The following is a 9,498-nucleotide window of genomic DNA, read 5'->3' as shown; positions in this document are numbered from 1 at the left end:
AATGTCTAGGACCAAAGCTGCATAAGGAATTAAAAATATCCAATTTACTACAAAAGGAATACATTTTATTGAAGAAGTATCGATAGAAAACTTAAGCTAAAACTTCGAACAAATCACCTTAAGTCTGTTGCCAAGTTAAAACTTACATACATACATTAATTACTCAATATAAATTCAAAAATAGGCTAGAGGTATACTTCGTGACTTCACGTGGTTTAACCTTCGGATAAAAATCAACAAATAAAATTATTTTCTTTTTTAAAATTTTAAACAAAGTTTCTTTTAGAGACATTAATAATTTATTAATATATTTCACATAGCCCTGACAACACAACACAAATGAGTTCATTCACTCAGTTCGTAATGTTCAGTGCCGAGTGATGGTCACTATTCTTGAGGTGCCATCGCGCGCGCTTGTGCTCTGACTCTCTTCTCGTACTCCAGACGGTTTTGGCTGAAACAAAACATCACTTCATGACTGACTTGATAAAACTGACAATTCATTCTTTGGGTGAAAACAGATAGGATCATCTGAAAGAGTGTGTATAAATCATATAATGCGCCACTTTGTTCCCACCACCAATAACGCTATTTTGGCCAGTAAATGATATTTCTGTTCTATCAATTTACTTTTCAGAGCATCCACTAATACTTTAAAGTGTGTAATTGATGATGGAAGGTTTGAAAGGATAATAGATTTTCGGAAATTTACCATCATTATTCAACATATAACGATTTCAAATGTCTGAAATCTTATTATCCCATCCACTAATAATTTTACTAAGGACATATTTTCACCATGATTGGAAATCAAAAAGGTCACACCTATAATAAAAGAAAACTACAAACAATTCAAAACCATAATATACATATAATAGATTTGTTTACCGTAACTAACAGCTGGTGAAAAGCTTAAAAATATGAAATAATTACAGAGTAACTGTGTGAACATAGTATAATAATAACTACATTACGAAAAAAACACTTTAAATCTGAGATATTATTAATATCTATTACATATTAGAGTATGTTAATGACTCTGCTCTGCCTTCACCGATCACATTACGCCAGTGCGCTCATTGCGTTACAACATGCTGGTACGGTCATGGAACTCAAAAGGGTTAATCCTATTGTCTATCTAGCCTCTTGAGTAGTGATCCTGCACATTCTAGCAGGCAGTGCACCTTGTGCTACCAGTGGAATGTTCTTTGGATCTGCTACGCCACTAAAAATATTTCTCTATTACTTGGAGAGTTATCATCATTCGCTGTGACGCATCTGTGATCTATCAGAGAGTGGTAGAAAATACTTTCACGTGCTTTACTCAGTTTCTCTTCAGTTACAACTTCTCGCCAATTCACTGTAACTTGTCATCTGTTTCTATTTCATTTCTGGCTGGTTTGTCTATGTGGCTGTTTTTGTTTAAGTTGAGGCTAAAAAGCGTACATGATCACTTTGGATATGTAATAGGTCTAAATTGTTTTGGATTAAAACTCGCTGTAAGTTACTGTTTAAGAATAATTATCCCCTCCCTTCTCCAAGTATGACTTCAAATCTGACTGTAATTTCAAAGAGTTGCACAATAAGGCTTTTTTTCGTAGCTCTTCCAGAATACTGATGATTTAATCCAATGGCTACCATTACCTGTCATCAGTTAGTGTCTGTGCTGCCCATCACGCTAAGTTTGTTATTATGGAGTCAAAAATTAACAATTATTTTGGCACTTGTTTATACTATGTGGATGATCTTTTACAAAATATAACATGTTCAATTTTGAAAATGGTTGACTCTCTCGAAATCGATTTTGTTTAACAGTTTCATATGTTGATTGTTTTTTTATTACTTGACATCTGAAATGGACGTCACGGTAAAATGATGTTCTTTTCTGAAGTTTTAGTACATACTCAATGAAAGTAAAATGAAGTGATTGATGGGTAACTTTGATGACAACATTTTGAGTAAAAGTGGTGAAAAAGAAATTTAAGAAAATTATGTGACAAAGCCTAACATTCAAACTTGGAGAGTGGCCAAGGCAAGCTTATGGTCCACATAATTTTATTTTTAGTGGTAGATCTGCAACTGTTTGCTAGGCAAGTAAATACTTAAAATATAAGATGATAAAAATACAATTTTAACATGCTATATGGTTGTTCATTATTTTTAATTGACTTTTTAGCATCCACACAATGATTTCCATTGCAAAATGAAAAATTAATTTGGTACCTGACAATAAAAATATTTGAATTTTATTAATTAGTAGGTCAAATGGGTTAAATTCTTCTTGCTTTCTTCTTCATCGATTCTGTATCATTTGGTTTGTGAAAATGAGGAGAGTTTCTATCTTGACTATCAATTACTTTTGTAAAAAAAAAAAAAAAAAAAAAAAAAAAAAAAAAAAAAAAAAAAAAAAAAAAAAAAAAAAAAACATACCTTCCTCAAACAGTTCATAACAGGACCAGCTCATCTGCTTTCAAACAAATGATTAATTAATTACACGTACCAAGGTTGTCCTGCTGACCGCAATGTCAAAAATTTGTGTATAATAGGTCTATCAAGTGTTATATATCTTGTTATTTATTTATTCGTTGTGTTTTGAACTGAGTTCGTATATTTTTAAATATGATAACTCCGGTTGGATCATTCTCCATTTTAATACATATTGACGCAAGAAGATGACTTGTTAGAAGTTGAAACTATAAATAGGGTATTGAACTGTTTGACAAAGGTATGTGATAATAATAGTCTATACGCAGTACAGAGCTATACTATAACGGACAATACTAGCAATAGTAGGAGTACACACAGTATAAAAGAAAAATTATATTAAGTTCCAGCAATCCTTCAACTAATTTATAATTATGGCAGCTATTTTATAAAAAAATTATTGATTTCATCTTTAATTAAATTAAATTTTTTTTATCTTTCTTTTTTAATACTACCAAAATTTATTCCAGTCTACTATACCGATCATTCCTTTCTCCCCCCCCCTCCCAAACAAACATGCTTAAGTACTTTAAGCCAGTTTTCTTTGCACTTCTGTTACCCATACGAGGTCTGTTTCAAAAAAGCATAACATATTTATTTATTTATAATCTCAATTTTGTCCCCCTTCAAAGAAATCCCCATTAGATATTATATACTTCTGCCAACGTTTCTTCCAATCCTCAAAGCACTTCAAAAAAGACTTTTTGTGATCTTGTTCAGCCTTTCCTTCGATGCCGTCTTGATCTCGTCAATCGTAGTTTAGCGTCGTACTTTTATGGGTCTCCTCAGTTTCGAGAATCTGGGGATTACAGTTGCTTGTGACATCACTAGTGTGTTTGTTTTGACCAAAAAAGAAAAATTTTTGTTCTTCCACAAATCAGAGCGTTTCTGGAGGATTGTTTCGTGGAAGTTGTGCATAACTAGTAGATAACATTCCTTATAGACAGTTCTACCCTGTGGTAAGAACTCATTGATGTACCACACCCTACAATTAAAAAAACAGCCAACAAAACTTTTCACATTCGACCAAACTTGGCACGCTTATTTTGGTCGTGGCTCATGCAGCAGCTTTCATTGGGATGATTGAACTTCGGTTTCTAAGTCATAACTATAAACCATGATTTGTCAAAGGTTGTTGACCCTCTAGAGCAAATTTGGGTAATCACAGACAGAGCATAACCCAATGTGTCATTAGCAATGGTAATGCACTGCTGTTTGGTAGAAATTGAGCAATTTTGGTACAAATTGATTTGGAAAATTTGACCCGTCTCATGCCAAAATCATTGTTAAATCAAATGACATGCGCCAATCAATATGCTCAGGTCCATGGCAAACTTCTCTCACGGTGATTTAACGATTGGCCAATACTGTTTTCTTCACTTCATCAATGTTTTCGTCTGTTCTTGACATGCTCGTGCGTCTGGAGTGCTTTTTTGTCGTTCACATCCTCTTGGCTCTCTGAGAACGTTTTGTACCACCGATAAACGTTGCTTCAGTCCAAGGTAGCTTTTCCATAAGCCACAGTCAACATTCGGCATGTGTCCGCGCACTTAACTTGGTTTTTAACACAAAATTTGATAAAGATTCTTTGACCCATTTTTTCGAATAGACACGAATCGAAGACGAGCCACAATAAGCAAATTAGCAGTCAACAACTAACTGAACATTCAAATTGGGCGAACTTTGTTGGCAATAATTCAGAGACATATGTACCAACATAACACCACAAAATAATAAAAAACAAATACCTGTGAAACAGGTTTTTTTGATCAGACCTCGTATAGTTTAATTTACAGCTCCTTTCCTTCTTAATGGTATATTTTCTTAATATTCTCTTCTATAGCAGCTAAGTTGCTTCTATGTCTCATTTTTAAATCTTGTCAAAGACTATTTCTTAAAGATGACAACTCATTAAAAATTTGCCAGTCATGCCATCTCAAGGTTAGTCATGTATTTTGCTCCAAAATCAGTTAGAACGATAACATTATAAGATCAACATACACAGCGTGTGCCCTCACTTAGCTTAGGCTTCTTACCTGAACTGGCCCTTTATAGGAAACATAAGTTTGCAACTGTCACAGAGCTGAGATGTTTGTGTTTTTTTATTAAGCTTTTATCACAACACCACTTTCAAACAATAATGCAGCATTCGCAGCTTGCATACAGCACAGAAAAATTCCAGAGGCTGTAAACTCCTAAATGTTGTAAAAATATTTTGACATAATGGATTTCCAATAAACTGATTGATGAAACTGTACTTGATTTTGCTGACCATAAAAAAGCCTATAATAAATTCGGGTTCCCTATAAAAAGCGTGAGCATAGTACTTTAACACTTGTCCCTGATTTATATTATTATAATATTCAAAAAGAAAGATGCATATTACTTCCATCCCATCTGCTGGGATTTATAACTTCATGCCTCTTCATTGACAGGAGAGATTAAGATAAGCAGTTTATACACAACCATAGTAAAGGGTAAACAACAGTTAGCAAAGATCAAGCACTGTAAGCCAGCCCCAATTATCACTTACCTACATCCTACTGATAAACTGCTCTTATCTCCAAATTTAAATCTTAGTTCCATGTTATATTTATAAATATTTAATCACAAATAGATAAATTGTCAGATCCCAAGTTCAATTATATCAGTTGTATTCTATCCTATCTTTTTTCTAAGCCCTAATATGGTTGTCATTAGGATGAACTGAACGCAGTAATAATAGTATAAGCTTCGGCCTGGGCAGGGTCCTTAATGTTGGGGGCTCATTGAGCAAATCTTGGATTAACCAAGAAGGGAATCTGTTTGAATGGTTATGCGCAGGACGCCAATCCTTTTCTTCGTCCAGCAACGATAAAACCAAACAGTTTCCTGTGAAATGAGTCACACACAAGAATTTATAAGACAGATTACTCTAATGTGAAATTAATCTCAAACACCCCTCTAACTTAATAAGCACATTGTATGGTTTACCCCTAAAACAGTTCAGTTTGTCCTACACAAACGTGGTGAGCTAATTACTCTACTAAGGCACCTGGTTTTAAAATTGATTTAATATTTTAACAACAAAACTAGCAGACAGTCTTATTGTATTACTCGTTATTTTTACAAAATCATGTATGCATTTATCAGGTGATGGATTTAATGGAGTTGAAGAATTTGCGAATAAAATTACAAGCTTAATTAAAAAAAATACTACTATTCAGAACCCAATTTCAGTCACCTTTTTAGTATTAACCAAAAATTGGACTAACGTTAATTAACCCTTCCAACACCGTAGAATGGATATATAATTACAATGGTTAGACCTTTGACCCCAACAACGTCAAATACAGTTATGACTCCGATATTATACATTGTCTTTTTAGAAGATTGTTTAGTTCCCAAAAGGGCCTTTGAAATATGCCCAAGTGCACGCTCTCCCGTGCTTACCATGGTTGCCAAGGAAGTATACATGAAAACGAACCACGGTTCGTCAGCGGCGGCAGGGTGAGGGTGAGAGAACCTTTTGTCAAACTCTGACCACATCTGCTCGTCGGTTCCTCTGCCGTTTCCTACAGAGCCGCAACCAAATATCCATATCCGAAACGTGTATTTACTGCTCTTCCTTCCTCTCGGTCCGGTTGGTCACTAGTGACAGTACTACCTAATACGCAAGGTTAGTTATTCTTCATCATGTGTTGGTAGTGTTGTGATTAAGGTTTTGAAATATTTATCCTCTTGTTTTATAGTTTGGACGAAGTGTTGTTAAAATTTTACTTTACATTTATTTAAAAAGTCTTATTGTAAATAGTTAAATTTTTCTTATTGTTCATCAATAAAATAATGAAGCTAAAATTTGAAGTAAAATGTGCCTGCTATTTATACCTTTTAATTTGGCTTTTAACCCATTTATAATTTATGGCTATAATTAAAAAAATTAGCTTTGGAACTTAATGAAGTGAAAACAAATCTTTTTTACTTGTCTTGGCCGTTACAGGAAAGGTTAATGGATTTTAGTTAGTGGCGTGTGAAAGGGTGTTTAAAAATCCAACACAGTTAAAATTACATTCATATCTACTATAGTACTTACCCCCTGATGCTCTGTAATACATAACACTTAGAAAGATGTTTATAACGTATCTAAAGAAAACCAATATCTTGATTTGATTGCTTCTTAGAAGAGGAAGTTGTAAAACTTTGACCGTCGAAGAAGTAGAGATTGTATCTAAAGAAAGTTTGGAGTTGGGGAACGTTTTCAAGATATTCATTGAAAACACTAAATGACTGAATTGTAAGAATAAAGAAAAACAATCTCGGCCACCTCGGACCTGTGCAGAGGATCTTATCCAAAACTGAATAAGGAAAGAGAAGTCGTTACCAGTTACAGTATTGGTCCATGGTAATTGATCACAGTCACATACAGGATCTGAACGTGCGCTAACGCCAGATCCAAAGTTCTATTGCCCTTTTAAACCGTTTGGCCATCGAAACTTCCAACCTACAACATTCTACTCATTGTTTCCTATTACTCTTTTCCTATTCATGTTAACTGGGCCCTACAATGGATGATCAAAAACAAACACTCCAATTAGCATCAGATTAATTCAATTCAACCATGGGGACTACCATTAAAAAATACAGACGGAAAAATCACTTACTTTTTTTCATTACAATCTCTCAAAGGTGAATAGGACTTACTCCGCTACCCCCTCCTTACCTGAAGGATACACGTTAGGATGTAAAAGAGAGGTGGTTCAAATTTACATTTTGGGTAGGACTTGAGGGGTAATCATCCTTAAAGATCATCCTCAATTTATATGGATCCGACCTTCCCAGGGTGGTCTGTAAAAATCAAACAAAAATTAACTATCCAACCTCTGGGCAATGAAACACAATTATTAATGGAAAAATATACAATTTTCCTGAATACCTAGGGATACAATTGTTAGGTTGGAAAATCATGGGAATCTCCAGGGGCTACAACATTTTGTCCAAAATATGATAATGCCAGAACAACTGCTTTGCTTCATTGTTTGCATTTTTTGAAAAAAAAAAAGAACTTAATTCATAATTTTTATTAGACAACGACAACATGAATTACTGTGTATTTTTTGATTTCATGTCCCATTAAACAATTATGTTTTATTTGATTCTCACAAGCTCTTGGCACTATGAAAAAAGTCTGTCCTATTTTAAAAATGCTGGTATGCTAACTTTAAGGAAAAAAAAAAACATACTCACGTCCCCTTTTTGCCCAGGAATTGCACATTCCCCAGTTCATTCAAATTAAGTGAACCATCTGCATTTTTTTGGCTGGACCGTGCCACAAATCCCTGTAGTAAAAAACATTTGTTTTTAAGAAACTAAATATGTATTTTATCATTAGAATAAACGTGAGAGAAAAGAATTCACAACAACCGAATGCGTGGATAAGTGGGTAATGGATATATAATCCTCACTATGAGTCCCATTCTACAGATAAGGCTAAATCACTTATTTTGCTGATAAAAAAATTGGTACTTTAAAATGTTTGTTATTGTACAATTTCCCTACCAAAGCAAATTTCATAAAAACATTTGAGTTTGAAAAAAATCTGTCCCATAAAGCCAAAAAATTTGTGGTGTGTGCGAAATGTGTCCTGTTTATAATAATCACCTTTCCGTGATTAGTTACCAATGGCCTTCAAAGTTTCATCAACCTGAAAGGTCTATTACTTGGTGAGTTTTGGAAAATAACTATATTACTTGGAATTGATTTTTAACTAAAAAATATTCAACTATCATACCACAACAAAAGAACTGCATCACTTCTGATGGACAATTGAAAAAAATGTAATAAAACCCTAAAAAAAAAAAATCCCCATCCCTAAAGCAGCACTGCTCTACTATTTTCAATAAATTTTCATTAAATTGGAGCTGACATCTTTTGACAAATCAATTGTTTGTAATTGTCCAGTGTCCATCATAAAAAAGTTAAGAAAGATATGTAAATTTTGATCTGGGAAAGTTACATAGTGTCATTCTACTTGTAATAACTTATGTTACCACAAAGTTTTAAAAAGTAAGGATTCCATTCAATTTATTACGTATATGAAATCTAATGATTAAACGATACACACATAAATACACACTTTTAACAAAATCATTTGAATCTGTCCCCTTTAGGTAGAGTTTTATAGTAGGAGATACATAATTTTTTTAATGACAGATTGTTGTTTACGGAAGTGATGTCTAGTCCCGCAGAAGTAATTGATTTTACAACTAAGTAATCGTTTTTTTAGTTTGTTATAACTTAGGCTAACCCATATATCCAAATATACCGGTTGTTTAATAAACAAATAATCGGGGTTTTAAAAACACTTTATAGTTTTTTATAAATAACTTTAAAATATAAATAATTCCTAATACATAAAATCAAAGATAAAACTCAAAAATTTGATTGTTGTCACCTGTGCAGATGTGAGAACACATTGTGATTTTCCTCTGACAACCCCTTAGAAATCACTAGCAGATAAAAATGGCCAACTCGTGGGAGAGGAAGGTTTTTTAGGAGTGTCTGCAGTTTAGCAAAGACCCGAAATCTGTAGTAGTAAACTTTAGACAATGTACATTCCTCATAAAGCTTTGGGTTTGGCAATCCTGCCAAAATGAAGTAATAACATACATAGAGATGGTATGCATCAGATTAAGGATACTGGCAACCTTATGCAAAGAGAAGGGTATGGGATGACCAATGGTTGGGTGAAGAGAGTGTTGAGAGAGACTTTTCACCACGTAGCCGCAACAGAAATCATGGTGGGAAGGTTTTAGTTGTGAATTATAGCAATTAGCAGTGACGACTGGTTTTGAGGAACGTTTTTATACGTAAACACTTATTAAATATGTCACTTAATTGTTTTGCCAGTTGTTACAGACTCTAAAAGCTTGAGCAGAACCCATGATTTACTGCTTGCCAATTTAGTAAATAAAAAGTTGTAAAACAAGTGAAGACTTTCTAAATCTGTTTGTGTTTTAGTGATGATAATCAACATTT

The 9,498-nt window shown here is 33.7% G+C and overlaps 1 pseudogene; it reads right to left on the bottom strand.

The window, feature by feature from the left end:
- Positions 1-287: 287 nt before the first annotated feature.
- LOC124374586 lies at positions 288-7,799 on the bottom strand (annotated as a pseudogene).
- Between the last annotated feature and the right edge of the window lie 1,699 nt (positions 7,800-9,498).

The sequence above is a fragment of the Homalodisca vitripennis genome, unplaced genomic scaffold (genome assembly GCF_021130785.1).
Source record: "Homalodisca vitripennis isolate AUS2020 unplaced genomic scaffold, UT_GWSS_2.1 ScUCBcl_9201;HRSCAF=17620, whole genome shotgun sequence".
NCBI lineage: Eukaryota > Metazoa > Arthropoda > Insecta > Hemiptera > Cicadellidae > Homalodisca > Homalodisca vitripennis.
This window is presented reverse-complemented; position numbering and strand designations above follow the sequence as displayed.